Source organism: Ascaphus truei, chromosome 3 (assembly GCF_040206685.1).
Source record: "Ascaphus truei isolate aAscTru1 chromosome 3, aAscTru1.hap1, whole genome shotgun sequence".
Taxonomy (NCBI): domain Eukaryota; kingdom Metazoa; phylum Chordata; class Amphibia; order Anura; family Ascaphidae; genus Ascaphus; species Ascaphus truei.
In genome coordinates this window covers 86,577,910-86,594,048 of record NC_134485.1, presented here as the reverse complement: position 1 = coordinate 86,594,048, position 16,139 = coordinate 86,577,910, and positions in this window count along the sequence as shown.

Here is a 16,139-nt window from a genome sequence, read left to right as displayed (position 1 = left end):
TTTGTCTGCAGAGACTGCTCTGTTTTATCATGGAGTCTGGAGTAGCAGCTCCTGTAAGTGTCTGTAAGGCACACAATATCTTTTTCACTATTCTGAAAGCCAGGGGTCATGTGTAAGATGATTTAGCCGAGATAGTGTCAACTCGGCCCTCTTTTCCAAGCACAACAAGTTCTGTTTCTTTTCTTTACTTTATTTGGGGAAAGTAGCATAAAATACAGTCACTTGTGAAGAGATGTTGATGTATGAATAGTGTCTCTCTGTGGGTGACTTGGTAGTTAAGAGCAGGTGAAAAAGATAATCCTACAGTACCAGTACAGGGGTTTACAGCAAGGTACTCACTCATCCAGAGGTTATGGTGGAAAAGGAAGTGAGGGGCAATGTGGGTAAAGGGAATAGTCTTGGGACAGACTATCTTTCCCAAACAGGAGGGGGGGCAGACTAGCCCATTCTGGTGAGGATCACAGAGGCTGCAGTAGCAGCTCACTGCTTTCATGCCCAGAGGCAAGAAATGCAACATTGTTGCATGTTACACAGGCACAGTATGTGTATGCAAACTCCATGCAGCTGAAATAAGAACTGACAGGCAGAAGCTACAAAGGAAAGAGGGGGTGAACCAAAAATGTAGTTCTTGTTCCATGACACAAATGGTTCATTCATTATGAAATAATCTTGACTGGTGGCCCCCACGGCCATGCTACGCCCTTTTGGTGGCGTGTAACCTTTTGTCAGCTTTGTCAATGATTGGACTACAGCTGAGAAGTTGTTCAAGAACCGTCTGTAATACCCGCAGAATCCCAAGAAAGACTGCAGTTCTGTTAGCTACGTAGGCTTTGGCCATGATGCAATAGCCTCTAATTTAGAAGGATCGGTGTCAACTCCTTTCTCAGATACATTATGCCCTATGTATGTGACAGATGTTCGACAGAACTGACACTTGTCCACAAATTATTTTAGTTCACTGTCACTTAATCGATCTAACACCTTCATCAACCAAGCTTCGTGTTTCTCCAGGGTTTTCTCAAATACTATTATATTGTCCAGGTATACCAGCACATCAAGTAGGTTCATATCTCCCACTACTCATTCCATTAGCCTTTGGAATGTAGCTGGGGCCCCTGACACTCCCTGAGGCATCTGCTCAAACTGGTAGAACCCCAACGGGCATATAAAGGCAGTCTTCTCTTTGTGGTGTTGGCTCATTGGGATCTGATAATATACACTGCGAAGATCTAAAACTGAAAACCACTTGCTCCCAGTGAGGCAGTCCAATGCGTCTTCTATATGTGGCATCATGTACTGATCTGGGGTGGTCCTTTTTGTTCAATGTGCGATAGTCAATATACATCCTCACGGGTGATAGCTACCACTAAGGGTGATGCATACGGGCTTCTGGATTCAGAAATTATGCTAGCTCTCATTTGTTCCTGGAGGTGTCTCCTCACATCCTCCACATCAGCTGGGGTCAATCTCCGTGACCTTTCTCCAAAAGGGTGAGCATCAGGAGGACGAATCTGGTGTTCCACTCTGAATTCCTTTCTGAATTGACAGCACTCTGGCCTTTACTAATAGTCCCCCAGGAAATTGTCTGGGGGCAGGGTCTTCTAAAATTACAGTGGAACCTTTTACATCTTGATGGAGGGTCACCTTCCCTTCGATTTGACATATATGGTGGGGAGGCACTTTTTTCGACCGAATACCGGCCAAACGGACTTCTCCTATGGGGTCATAAGACTTGTTAGTGGCTTCATTCTCGGTTCGTCGGTAGGCCTTCAAACACATGGGGTGAATGGTCAATGTCCGATCGTAAACATCTCCTCCAACAGTCTGGCACCACTTCACTAGTCTGCTGAAGATGTTCGCATTTTTTCCTATTATGGCTCTGGCTTCTCCTCCTTCACAGGCTTCTGGACATATTAGTGGCACTACTTCAAGGGGTCCGGCTACCCCAGCAATTTCCTTGGGAAATGCCAACTTCACAACCACGTAGCCCAAGTACGGACAGATAGCTTCACTGAGGCCACACACAGCAAGTCCATTCAGCGGCTGCAGTGGCAGGTGTCACAGATATTGGTTGTACCATGATTGGAAGATTATAGACACTTGCGATCCACTATCCGGAAGAGCCTTGCATGGTTTTCCTTCAATAGATGCCATCACTCGGGCAGTGACTTGGGTCACTGAAGTGACTAGACACAACACAGTGGTAATGAATTATAACAAGCTTTATATACTCATATAGCTATACTTTGTGATGTTACATATCTCATATGAATCGGTACGGTGACTCTTAATCTCAGAATCACTCCATACACATATATACTTAAACAAACTATACCAACAGTGGGAACGCTGCGCAAACAAATAATAACTTTTATCTCTGTCCGGCCTCCCAATCATGGGCTACTGGCCTGTAGATCCTGGTGTGCTAGCATAATCGTTGGAACTCATAAACTATGTGTGTGTTGCAGGCCTCGTGCTTCACAAAGATCAAACTGTGATGGCAATATAACTGCAGCTTACATCCTTTGTGGGTTAGCTCACCTACTCCAACCTGGTGTAATTCCTGCACAGCTGGGATCCCTAATCTCTCTCTGCACTGTCAAGTCCTGGTCTCTGCTGGGCCCTGCTGCATGCACTGGTCCAGTGGGGCAACTCGCTCTCTCTCTCTGCAGTTCCCTCTCTCTTAGGGGTCCTGCATGGACTCTCTGTGTAGGATGGGCCTGCACACCCTCACTCCCTCTCCGCTTCCTTTCCAACTGTCACCAACTGTCATTCCACCAGCAAAGCACAGTCACATGGTCCAGTGGAATGTAATTCTTAATGGGGCCATGTACAGTGCTGATAGCAGACACAAGGGGTTACACAATCACTATCTCTGTATAGGCTTGAGTGGTGCGGCTAGTATGCTTTCCAGCATGCAAGCAGTTAACATTCCCTGGAGAGACTTGTTGCAGCTGCAGCTCTCCTGATTGAACAGCTGTTGTAAAAGGCAGACACAGAGAGCTAGAAGTGTATAACTGTCATGCGCTCTTGCTGGCGCTGAATGATTAAGCACGCTTGGAAAGTGTGAGAGCTGGAGGTAAGACACGGAGAGTATGAGGGGACCACTAGAAAGGTCGGGGCTCAGGGGAAAAACGGCAATCTTACCCCTGCCAGCTCATCCTTCCTGGGTCCAACATCTCCACAGTGGCTGGTCCCACAGCATGCATCCGGCAGTGTAATCGTGCAGAAGTGAAAAGGTGAATCCGGTGCGACAGCAAACAGCCCAATGACGTCAGTTCCCGAATTTTGAACACAGTAGCTTTATTGAACACACAGATGGAACAGCAGGCTGCAGCACAGCCTCCTCCTCCACGCGTTTCACGCTCTACTGGCGCTTCGTCTAGACACAAAGAGCTGTCTTCTTAGAGATTGCTTTCCCCAGAGAAGGGGGATAGAGAGAGTTCTCCTCAGCCAGGAAGAAGCTGGCACAGTCCCCTAGGCTCGCTGGACGGTGGTCACAGAGCCTGCTGGGACTGCCTGGGTTGTAACCCCAGGAGAAATGAAGGACATGAGACTGCGCTGAAGAAGGGATGTACAGGATATTGGAACTACAGTGAAGAGGGATTCCCTGAACTCGTGGGGCCGAGCCCCCAACAAAGTAGGAAAATAACCACATAATATGTTGATGTGCCTAAAGACTGTTTATATTGTTTGCATATACTAGTACACATTTTGGGCTGATAACCAGCTTAGTTGTTGGCTGCCAGTTAGAGAGGGCTGGAGCTGTTGTGTAGTTAGACTCCTGAATAAGAGTAGGTGTATATTGTATGATTTATTTTGCACTAAAGGGACGGAAGGACAGTTATTGTGTTTATTTAACCCCTGTAAATAAACCCTGTGTAAAGAAGTACAGAGTTTCCTGCCTTAATATGGGACACAAAATTTAGCAACGTGACGGAGGTATCACTATATATATATATATATATATATATATATATATATATATATATATGCAAATATAGCTGTATGCTCATCTGCATGTCTTAGGCAGGTCTGCAACCCCGCCTTTCCCCATTATCACCCAGCATACAGCACTTCCACTGCAGCAAGGGATTCTGGGAAATGACATGCAAATGAGCACACAGTGTCACTATATATATATATATATATGGTGTTAAAATGTTATATATATATATTATATATATATAAAATTTTAACACCACCGCACAGATCGGCCAGCACTAACCCAGATATTAAGCCGGTCCTGATTCACCAAGGAAAGTTTCCCTCAACAAAGAATTTACATGAGAGTTCAGTACCAAGTAGTTGCATTCTGAGCAAGTCCTAAAACAATGACACATCACAGTTTTGTTGTGACTATTGTTTGTGTCTCATTACAGAGGACCATAAAAACATTCACCTACACAAGCTTTTTCATCAGGGATGAATGAGGGGTGAAGAATATACTGCATAAACCTATGTTGCAGGAAGACAGAAAAGTGTTACAGATGTAGCACGACTTACACTCCCCGTGACCACGAGAAGGTGAGAGGTGACGACCGCGTGAACATTTTGTTGTCCGCGTTTTGTCTGCAGCTCGGCTCAGCCAGAATTATAATTATGCTAGTACAGTTCAGTACGTGTGACCAGCAGGTGGCGCATGGAATATCCTCGCCTATGAAACTCGATAGCCGAACGGGGGTTACGGGGAAATCACAGATTGCAAATAAATGCCTGGGATTTACACTTGGTGGTTTGCGGCACCGAGGACAGCAAGTCTTGGTACATCTGTAAGTGAAGGCAAAACAGAGCTGCTAGCATAGCACAGGTGCATCACACTGGCTGGTCTGGGCTAAAAAGCAGAAAGAGAAACATTAGCTGGAGGAGGTAAGTACTGTATGCATTCTCATGAAGGTGTCACGGTAAGTTAGATTAGGCTCAAGCGGAGCAATCTTTATTTTTTGGTGGGAACAGACAAAGGAGTTTTAGCCATGTGCTTGTTATTTATGTATATATTATATTTTCATGAGGGTATATACATGCTTAGGACTAAAATGTATTTGCCTGAACATGGGAGAGACAGAGAAGGGCCAGCACTGCTGCCTTTGATATGCCGGGACCTGGTCGTCCCATATCTTTGTTACATGAAAGGCATTGCATAAAAGATCACTGTATTATCGTAAGCAGTGCTGTCTTCCAGACTTCTTATAGTTGATAATTTGGGATAAATAAAGAATAGATGGCTAATGTTGGACTGGTAATAGATTCCAAGAGGCTGCATGTAGTGGATCATCAATTCCAGAATATTTTGGGTTCCAACATTAATAATTGTTCAACCCTTTCCAAATCTCTTAGCAGCACGATTCATGAGTTGAACTTTTGCTATGTCTGTTCTCTGCCCCACAGCCAGAAGTTTCCCAGCCGTATTCGTCAAAATGTAAGTTGTGTTTAATCGGTCTGAGAAAACATATGGGTTATTTAAGATGTTTGAAGCTTTAGGACTGTAAAATGACAATAGTAACATGTCAAGAAGTGGACATGTTCCATGGACGACTGATCTATGCCTATATTCCGACAAGAACTGGAATGCTAGATGTCTGGTGTGTTTGTGACCATTCTAGGATCACCACTGTATGAGTGTGTAGTCTCAGCCTGCTAGAACATGCTGCTTTGATCCTACAAACCAAGCTCCAGGCAATATGTCCGAATGATCCTCCTATCTGCTTTTACAGTGTGAGCCAAAAGGACTAGCTTCGGGGTGGAACACCTTAAACAAGGAAAAAAAACTCTAGAAAAATTCTTCATCGTCTAGCTTTCTGCTGAAAATCGAACCACTTGTAAGGCAATTTTCAATTAACTGAATTGGACGAGTAAGTACACCTAGCGTAAGATTTCATATTTCCCACATACAGTATGGAAAGAAAATGCAACCTGCTTCTTTTGCTTTCATAAGTACAGCTACTTGATTGTCCCAGCCAGCCCTCAACGTGCTGTAACCCTAAATTAGCAACAATATAGAAACCTCTAGTTTGGGTAAGAACTATTTAAAAAAAGAAAATACTGTAGGTGTCAGAACTGGCAAAGGCCTGAGTGTTGGCTACGTTAAGTAGTCATTTTTTCTAAGTTGAAGGAGGTTTGGAAATGTAGAGGGATTTATTAACAAATCCCATCATATCGTACGGCAAGAGAGTAGAATTCTTTCTTCATCTCCACGCATGACCGCTATTTAAGATAATCTGTTACTTGTAATATGAGGTAGTGTTCCTTAGAGGCTTATTTCAAATCCTGCCTTTGATTCTCTCTCTGAATTTGGATGGGGTTGTGTCAGTCTTGGCACCGCAAAGCACAAAGTGCACCCCGTTCAATTGCTTTCCTGGTTGAAAACATTTACAGAAACAGCAGGACCCATGTCTTTATTTGAAGAAAGCCCTGTTTGTTACTGGCACTAAACCACCAAATATCATTAAAGAGGATGTCTGAGGCCCCATAAGCTGAGGGCATAGTTGGGTTAAGCAAAGCAGTCTCTGGAAGCCTCCCTCCTCTTGTTTGCTTTTTATTTGAGCGTTGGGAACAAGTATACGTTCAAACAAGGGATGTATGGACCCGTAGTCAGGATTATCAATGATGTCCACGGTGAAGCTGTGCCGGTCTTGGACAGGTGCAATGGCAGCAGGTGACGAGCAAACATTTCTCTGCTTTCACCACTGTAGAGTCTTCTTATGGAAACTAACTGGGCAGCCTGCCTTACTTTCTCTGTCCATTCTTTCTCACTCCACATACTGTCCGTCACCAGTCCACATCAGCTCACTAGTAAATGTCATCAAAGCATACAAAGGAAAACTGTCCCAAAATGTCGTACACTGTTGTTCTCACCAGACCAACTTCAGTTGAAATATTCCCTGTAAATTCAGGATGCTTAGCTACCCTAAACAGAAGAGATATATTTGTTATATATGAAATAACAGCCTATTAAAGCAGCAGTCCAAGCTGCTGTTTTTGTAATATTTTTTTTTTTACATTTGTTTCCCCTATAATATGTGCATCAAAACAATCCACACAATAGTAAGTAATTAGTTAAATTGCCAATCGATCCATTCTCCTGTGATCAATCGGCAAAGATTCGGCTCGGGGGTTCACTAAATGACTGTCAGTGCAGCAGAAGAGGACCAGAGATGCAAAGTTCTGTGGGAAAGATCATATGACCAGGCAGTCTCTAGATACAATTGGTGTACTGCTAGAAAGAGGGCAGGGATCAAAAAGGGGTGTGTCAGAGCCTCTTTTAGAAGATGAAGGGGATGTGACTTTGTAAATGATTGCTATAGAAACAAAAAAATGCTTGTTACATTATAATACATTAAAAATGTAATTCAGAGTTGTTGTGTTTTTTTTATTTTTTTTTTAACGCTACAAGTATTTTCCTCATAGTACAGAACTGATTTGTTAAAACACACACACACACATGTAGGCTATTGCTTCATCTGCAGCTTTAACATAAAGAAAAAATGAAAGAAACTTAGCTTTGACTCACTGTATCATTTGCTGATTGTATCAGAAATGTAAGGCTTTTTACATTTCTAATATTTGACACAGATTCACACAGTTTACTCCTCTTCAGATGCTGGTAAAAGGTGCCAAAATAATGCAAAGCAACACTGAATTTGATACATCCTTTTACATGTAACTTCTCTAGCTGCACCTGTCTCCAGGTCCCAAGCTAATGCCCTCAGACAAGAATTGGAGAACGGTGCCTGGCTATATTAATGCAAAGATGCACAAGATAAAATAATGCACTTTGTGGCAGGAGGAGCTATAAGTTAAAAAATAAATCAACTACTCCCCGCCCGCTATGTATCAAGGCACAAGTGGGGTAAAAAACACTGCTCCAGCTCTATCAAAGTAAAAATCCTATTCCAATGATGTGTGAAAGAACCAAATAAATACATAGATAAATACATGGGGGATATCTAAAAAAGGTAACAAACTGCTCAAGGAATATGTATTCAAAAAAATCTAACAAACACATGTAGCCCTTTTTCTGAACCCTCCCAAAGGAACTACCGGTCACTGTACAACACCTGCGGCTCCAGGAGATCTGAGCCTCCGCTAGCTGGGAGCCTGGGGTAACACTCATACACTTACTTAGCGCAGCGCCTCCACTTACCCAGGATCCCCGTGATGTGAGATTCCCCTGGGCAAGAAATACAACAACACACATATATATATGCAACCAGTTTTCCTATATGATAATGCACGAAACCTTATCACTCTATATTATAGCAATATAACTTTAACATGTAACCTTAGTGGCTCGCCCACTCATCAGGAGCAACGTCTCCGTCCCCTCACCACGTGCCCCACACACCGTGTCCATATATTAAGTGATGGTATAGGCTCAGTTCTTTAACCACTCGCTCAGTGTTCCTAAAGAGTTTAGCCTAGGGCGGGATCAGCGCCTGTTGACCGGTGTTGGTGCACTTGATGTTATAGTACCTTCCGGTCACGGCGGTGACCGGTACCTCTTCGCAAAGGGTCAGATGAATCAGCGGTCTGCCTCCTGGGTCTCAATGTCCAGTCGTCTGGTCCCAGACGACTCGCCAGCAGACCTGCTCCGCACGCTTGTCCCTTTGTCCCTAGCTGGTACTCAGTAAGGGTGATGCTCGCTACTACTATAGGCTGTCCCTGCAGCACAGCAACCTTTGGTGTCTTCAGGGAACACTCCTAGGGGCCTACGGGGTAGCCTGTCCTATGCAGGTGGGTCACTGACCCCCTGCACCCACACTACCTCTCTCTTCACCTCCCGGATCCCCTCTGACTACTCAACCTAAACCTGCAGCAAACACACTGCACTCACACAGTACCTGCAGCAACCGCACTGCACTCACACTGAACCTGCAGCAACCCACTGCACTCACTCTGAACCTTCAGCAACCCAGTGCACTCACTCGGTACCTGCAGCAACCGCACTGCACTCAACCGGTACCTGCAGCTACCGCACTGCACTCAACCGGTACCTGCAGCTACACTGCACTGCACACACACAGTGCCTACTTGTCAGCGCTGACAGCACTACCAGCCGTGACACTAACAAGACTGCACACACACACCTAAGGGCTTGGTCCCTAACCTAGGGGCCGTCCCTCAGTACCTACCCACTACCCTGGTGGGGATTGGGGCCTGCCTGGGATCTGGGGAACCTTACCTAGTGTAGGAGCCACTTGCTCTCTACACCCTTCCTTCCCCTTCCTGCTCCCAGCTCCAACTGCCAAATGTGGTCCCCGCAACATTGTAGCCTTCCTCCCCAGGAGAAGCTGCAAAACCCTATTTGCTGGCTGGCTGCACGTGATGTGGGTGAAAGGGCAATCCCCAGAGGCTGCTGGGAATTGTAGTCCACTCAGGACCTCTTTAGCATTGGGACCGCGTGCGCTACCCTTACTGCACCTGCGCGACCAATGCGCACGCCTGCGCAACCTATCATGGCGGCCCCCGCTAGCCGGGTACGCCGCAGAGACTCTGGGGACTCGGAGCGCTCCCTGCTCCGGCCCCCACCTTTGCGTTGTGCCGGCGGGTCCGTCGCTGCCTCCGGCGGCACCTGCGATCGCTCGGCACGCTACAGGGGGGGTCTCTGGAGGCAAAATAAGGCCGGGGCTACACACATATACGCCCTCATTGGGCGAACCGCTCACGTGATGCACTTGCGCAGGTGCTTGCTCACGCTGGCCACACACATATATCTAAAAAATAAGACCGGGGCTACACACATATATCTAAAAAAACACACGCTATATATATATACGTGTATATTTTTTTTAAATCAAAATTACAATGGTATTTTTTTCTTTGATACATACTGTACGGTTCACTTTTAGCCCCAGTATTGAACCCTTTTTGCATTAATACATATGCCCCTATGTTAGGATAGGTCAGCAGCGTCCAGTCATATACTGCAGTAATGTATAAGCCTTCTACAGTTCTAATTCAAGTGTCCAATAATATGTGCAATAAGCAGTTACCGCCAAGGCCCTCTGCCCAAAATGTACTGAGGAAAATGAAAGGGGCATTCCTAATCCTTACCCCCCAAGAAGAAGAAAGAGAAGAATCATTCAGCACTTCATTCGATATGTGTGAAAAATTAGCAAGAATGATGTCGGCATGCCAAAATATAAGAACCCAACAAGCAAAGCATGAACTGCTTCTAAACGTGCAGAATAAAAGTCACATTTTGAGTCCAAGAGGAGAACGCAAAAAAAATGTTTCAGATTAAGTGGGGCTCATTATTAAGCAAACCAGAGTTCATCTTGGACTCAAAATGCAACTTTTAGAAGTAATAGGTAATGTGCCATTAGCGTGCTAATTGTTTTTGCAAGTTCGGCGTGCAAATCCTCTGTAGTGCTGAGTGATTATTTCTTTCTACAGTAGCTCAGAATACAGGCCAAAAACATGATCTAAATCTCAATGGTTATAAAAGGCAGGTCTAGGAGACGTAGTGCAGAGCCAAGGTGTAAATGGATGTCAGGAGATCGTGCCAAGATCAATGGTGGCGCCAGCATTTTAGTTGCCATGTGAAATAATAATGTCGGGGTCTCTTTACCTCTTACTCACCCTTCCGCCTCCAAGGCAGACCCCTCAACAGACTATTCCTTATAATATCGTGCACAATAATTGTGACGTGACTGTTCTATAATGAGTAGAGGTGCTGCTAGAGCTTTCTGGAGGATTAAGCATATAAGGATCAAAGAAAATCTGCTGCTATAGAACTATGCTTCCTTATATCAGCCTCAGCCGTCATAACAAAAATGGGTACATGGGATTTACTCTTTAAACTGTTATAGTGCAGATCTGGGCACTATCAATGTTATTGGTCATATTTATGTTTATCAAGTTAATGGGAGCAGCCATGTGATAATGCTCTATAAGGCTGCGGCCAGGCAGGGAGCGAGCGCGCTGGCGCTCATGCTCTGTGACGTCACGCTCCCTGCTCGGCCGGGAGACTTGTGGCCGGCTAGGTGCGCGCGCGGGGGGGGGGCGATTCGGAGGGGACGGCCATGATGTCACGGTGCTGGTTTGCCCTCATTGGGCGAACCGCTCACGTGACGCGCTTGCGCAGGTGCTCGCTCACGCTGGCCACACACATTGCCTGAATGTGTTTCATAGCGGCCAGCGCGAGCGCACCCGCGCCGCTCAGCGCCACCCTGGCCGAGGCCTAACAGTTTATTGAACTACCGCCAATGCAATGTTGTTTTGCAGTAACAGCAAAAAATAAAGGAAAACATACACACCGATAAAAAAATGAAAGTACATGTTTAATTGAAGCAGAAAAGCATTTTCAATACTTCAAATAAATATCTTTTTCAGAACTCACAATCTCATGCTGGTATAATATAAAGTGCCACTACCTGCCCTGCATCTGAATACTGTTAAAGGGCTACATTTTCTACTTTAGTTTATGTTTAATTTAAATGCTAATGCCTGTTTGATGTACACAGGGATGCAGACAGACTTAAGGGACATTGGCAAACAGGGGAGGGATCAGCTTGCACTGATAGACACATTCATGGGACTCTGGCATTAAGAGGAGCACTGACAGACCCACACAAGGGGGCCTCTGGCTGACACAGGCAGTACTGACTCACACAGGGCTCACACAGGGCAGCACTGACAGACATGGGGGAGCAATGACATATAGAGGGCAGAGTGCAACGCAGAGCCACCAATGCACATGCTCAGGTAGCCTCTCCTTTAGCCTCCTCAGTAAGGGCCAAAGCTGGCCCTTTGGTTGCAGGACAGCTGCAGGCTCACTCCAAGGCACCTGTGTTCAAAATGACGTAAAGCCAACTTCCCTGCGATGGAGAAGAGTTCAACTCCTTTCATTAGAATGGGACTAAAAAGTGTTAAGACCAGTAAGAGTTAAGATCAGTAGTAGAAGTGGCTTTCAAAAGTAGTGGTACTGCGTGTGACTTAAAAAAAGTTTCAATGTGTTTCAACATCTGGGAAAAAATCTATTCTGACCATATTTAAAAAAAAAAAAAAAAGATTTATACAACATGTGTTAAAATAAATCCACTGCACTTTAAATAGAAAGTGGGGATTAAACAGTCTGTCAATAAAACAGTGAAGGCTAGAGTAACTTAAAAAAAAAAAAGCTGTGGTACGCCATGCCCCATAGTACCATCACGCCTCAACCATTGCACAGGGCAGGCCTCCCATTGGGTCTATATCCATCACGCCTCAACCATTGCACAGGGCAGGCCTCCCCTTGGGTCTTTATCCATCACGCCTCAACCATTGCACAGGACAGGCCTCCCATTGGGTCTATATCCATCACGCCTCAACCATTGCACAGGGCAGGCCTCCCCTTGGGTCTTTATCCATCACGCCTCAACCATTGCACAGGACAGGCCTCCCATTGGGTCTATATCCATCACGCCTCAACCATTGCACAGGGCAGGCCTCCCCTTGGGTCTATATCCATCACGCCTCAACCATTGCACAGGGCAGGCCTCCCCTTGGGTCTTTATCCATCACACCTCAACCATTGCACAGGGCAGGCCTCCCATTGGGTCTATATCCATCACGCCTCAACCATTGCACAGGACAGGCCTCCCATTGGGTCTTTATCCATCACGCCTCATCCATTGCACAGGACAGGCCTCCCATTGGGTCTATATCCATCACGCCTCAACCATTGCACAGGACAGGCCTCCCCTTGGGTCTTTATCCCTCACGCCTCAACCATTGCACAGGGCAGGCCTCCCATTGGGTCTATATCCATCACGCCTCAACCATTGCACAGGACAGGCCTCCCCTTGGGTCTTTATCCATCACGCCTCAACCATTGCACAGGACAGGCCTTCCCTTGGGTCTTTATCCATCACGCCTCAACCATTGCACAGGACAGGCCTCCTCTTGGGTCTTTATCCCTCACGCCTCAACCATTGCACAGGGCAGGCCTCCCCTTGGGTCTTTATCCCTCACGCCTCAACCATTGCACAGGACAGGCCTCCCCTTGGGTCTTTATCCCTCACGCCTCAGCTATTGCACAGGACAGGCCTCCCCTTGGGTCTTTATCCCTCACGCCTCAACCATTGCACAGGGCAGGCCTCCCCTTGGGTCTTTATCCCTCACGCCTCAACCATTGCACAGGACAGGCCTCCCATTGGGTCTATATCCATCACGCCTCAACCATTGCACAGGACAGGCCTCCCATTGGGTCTTTATCAACTTGTCAGTTATTAGAAAATGGCTGCACACTTTGGTTGTTCAAGGCTGTTAGCAATAGTTAAGTGGGAGTTATTTGATATGATCTGTCATTGTCTCTGTGCTTAATTTCCACCCCACCCACACTTTTTTATAATAAAAAAAAAGAGTCAACCTCTTTGGATAACACTCTGTGGCAGATGTAAGACCCGGGGAAGAGGAGAGCTCTCAAAAGCTTGTCTTATAATATCAATTGTTAGTCTAAATAAAAATGGTATCACCTAATACTGAAGTACTAGTTTACACTGCAGATATAAGAAACATTTCACATATATAATTTTTTTGTCTTAAAACTTTGACCCCTACAGTATGTGGGTTATTTACTGAAGCCTCCCAGCCAGGGCCGCCAATGAGGGGAGTGCAGGGACAATTTGTCCCATCAGCAGAGAGGGGCCCTCCTCTGAGGTCTGAAAGCAGAAGTTAGACCCTCGCCGGACATCGGACTCAACTTCAGCTACTGTATCAGCCACCTGGATAAACCAGGTGGCCACTTTCTGCACCTCTCACACCACAGGTAGGGTTTGGGGAAGGGGGGAAAGAGTGAGGGAAGAGTGGGAGGGGAAGAGAGAGATGGGGGAGATTGATGGAGAGAGGAGAGGGAGAAAGAAAGGGGGGCGATTAGGGGGATGAAAATTAGAGACTTCGGGGTTTGAAACTGAGAGAGTGGGGAGGTTAGAGGAGGAGGGGGTGAGAGTGGGGGGTGGGATTGAGAGAGGTGGGTGAGTGAGAGGGTGAGAGAGGGGGGGTGAGAAGTAGAGTGGGGTGCGGTGAGAGTGAGATAGGGGAGAAGTAGAGGGTGTGTGTGTGTGTGTGTGTGTGTGTGTGAGAGAGAGAGAGGGGAGAGACTCTCTGGGCTTCTTACAAGGAGGGGTGAGGGAGCGAACAGTTAGAGCATGGACCAAACTCCACTGAAGACCACTGCAAGAACAGCACCAAATAAAAGAAATCCCATTAAAAGCCATTAAAGCTGTTTCTTTAATAAATCTGGTTGAATTCTTTTCTCCCAGTTTTGCATAGGGGAGACCTTGGTAAATAACCCCCTATATGTCATTGTCTCCGTGCACTTTCTATCTGGCACAGGCATTAGGAATGCTCGCTTAATCAAACGTCCCAGCTACACCCAGCTGGACATGATCTCATTTGCATGAAAAGAGCTTGCACATAAATCTCCTACCTTTTCCACAGGTTCATACTGGTACATGTCTTGTAAGTCTGCTGACCTTACTGGCCTCACATTGATCCTTTTCATGTACTGTAGGTTTACAATCTACATCCTTACTCTTGAGTGTAGAGGAGCCTGGCATTCGTCTGCAGTCCAATGCTCCAGCTGGGTATACTTTATAGCTCCGTAATGAGTCACAGGTGGCTCCACAGTCTCTCTTACTATTATCCTCTATTATTGGCTGTTGTGCCATAGACAATCCCTGGACTATATCCATGAGTTGATCACATGCTGCTACCTTTTCTGTTACAAATGATATCAGAGCAGTAATGGGACATGCCCCTTTGTGGAGATATCTGGGTTCTAAGCAGATTCTAAGTTTAACAATATATGTGGCAGGATGAAAGTTTTAGTAATGTCAAGGTGATAAAAGGCTATGAGGCCTATTTACTAAACTTCGATAAGTTCAGTGTGTTGCCGAGCATTTTCTAACCGCACTATAAAAACTATTGTAACGCTGTTTGCCCGGGCCAATCTCATATTGCCCCCCCTATGTGGACACTGACCCCTGTTACATGAAGTGTAGTGTGGTGCACCTGCTGGCTTACAGAATCCCTGAGTCTCCCGCGTGGGGGATGGCATCAGAGCTGGCTTATGAGGTAATGCTGAGTTATACTCACTCATGGTACAGCGCCTCCATCTCTTCCAGGCCCCCAGTGTAGTAGGGAGGAGTCTCTGAAAGAGAACCTCTATGTGCACCTTCTTCCCTAGTGACTCCACAATCAGGACAGAAGCGATCTCTTTCTTTGGCATCCTTTATTGTAACCATACATAGACAGCCGCCCATCATAGCGGCCGGTTTTCTAGCCGCTCATCTCAGGTTGCCAACCCAAAGGAAGTCCCTGACCAAGCACGGGCACTGAAAGCAGGTATAGCTCTTCCGTTACTCCCTGATGGAGTAAGAGGAATAGTCTTCCACACCACTCCCTTGAGGGAGGGCCACAAACACTGCCAGAGCCCTGACAGATTGCTGGACAGACTCACCTCACTCAGGTGGTGAGGCACACACCTAAATTCAGGAAGTGCTGCATATTATATAGATTCAGTAGGCACCACCCCTGTGTCACTGTAAGTGGACAAAGAGCCTGATGTCACTTCCTTCACTGAATAATACACAGCACAGGAGGTGAGGGCAAACCCCATGATTACTCCTGGCAAACCTGCCCTTAACAGGGATTATTGCACAGGAGGAGAAAGACATGTAACCCCAAAACTAAACAGGGCTACACTATTATTATTGTTTATTTATTTTCAAAGACTTATCGCACGATTTGTGTTGCTTAAACTGCAACCTGGCAGAGCTGCACGGAGAGAGGAGCTGCATCTCCGTGCACAGCTCTTACAGGCGATCGTACAGTTTTAATGTTCATTTTAATAACAGGGTATTGTAGGAGGAGGTCTCCTGCGCTGAACCGCATTAATTTCAGCCTCGGGACAGCCTGCTTCCCGAGTTACAGTATGTGGTGCCGGTATCTCCCGTGCATTTAAAATGTTCTTGTCACGTGACACGGGAGAGTTAAACAATACAGGGAGATACCGGCACCCCATACCGAGGCCTGTAACTCGGGAAGCAGGGGTCCCCGAGGCTGAAATTAATGCGGTTCAGCTCAGGAGACCCCCTGCTTCAATACTCTATTATTAATATTAACACCCAGGGTGGTGGTTAGGCCTACCAGGAAGA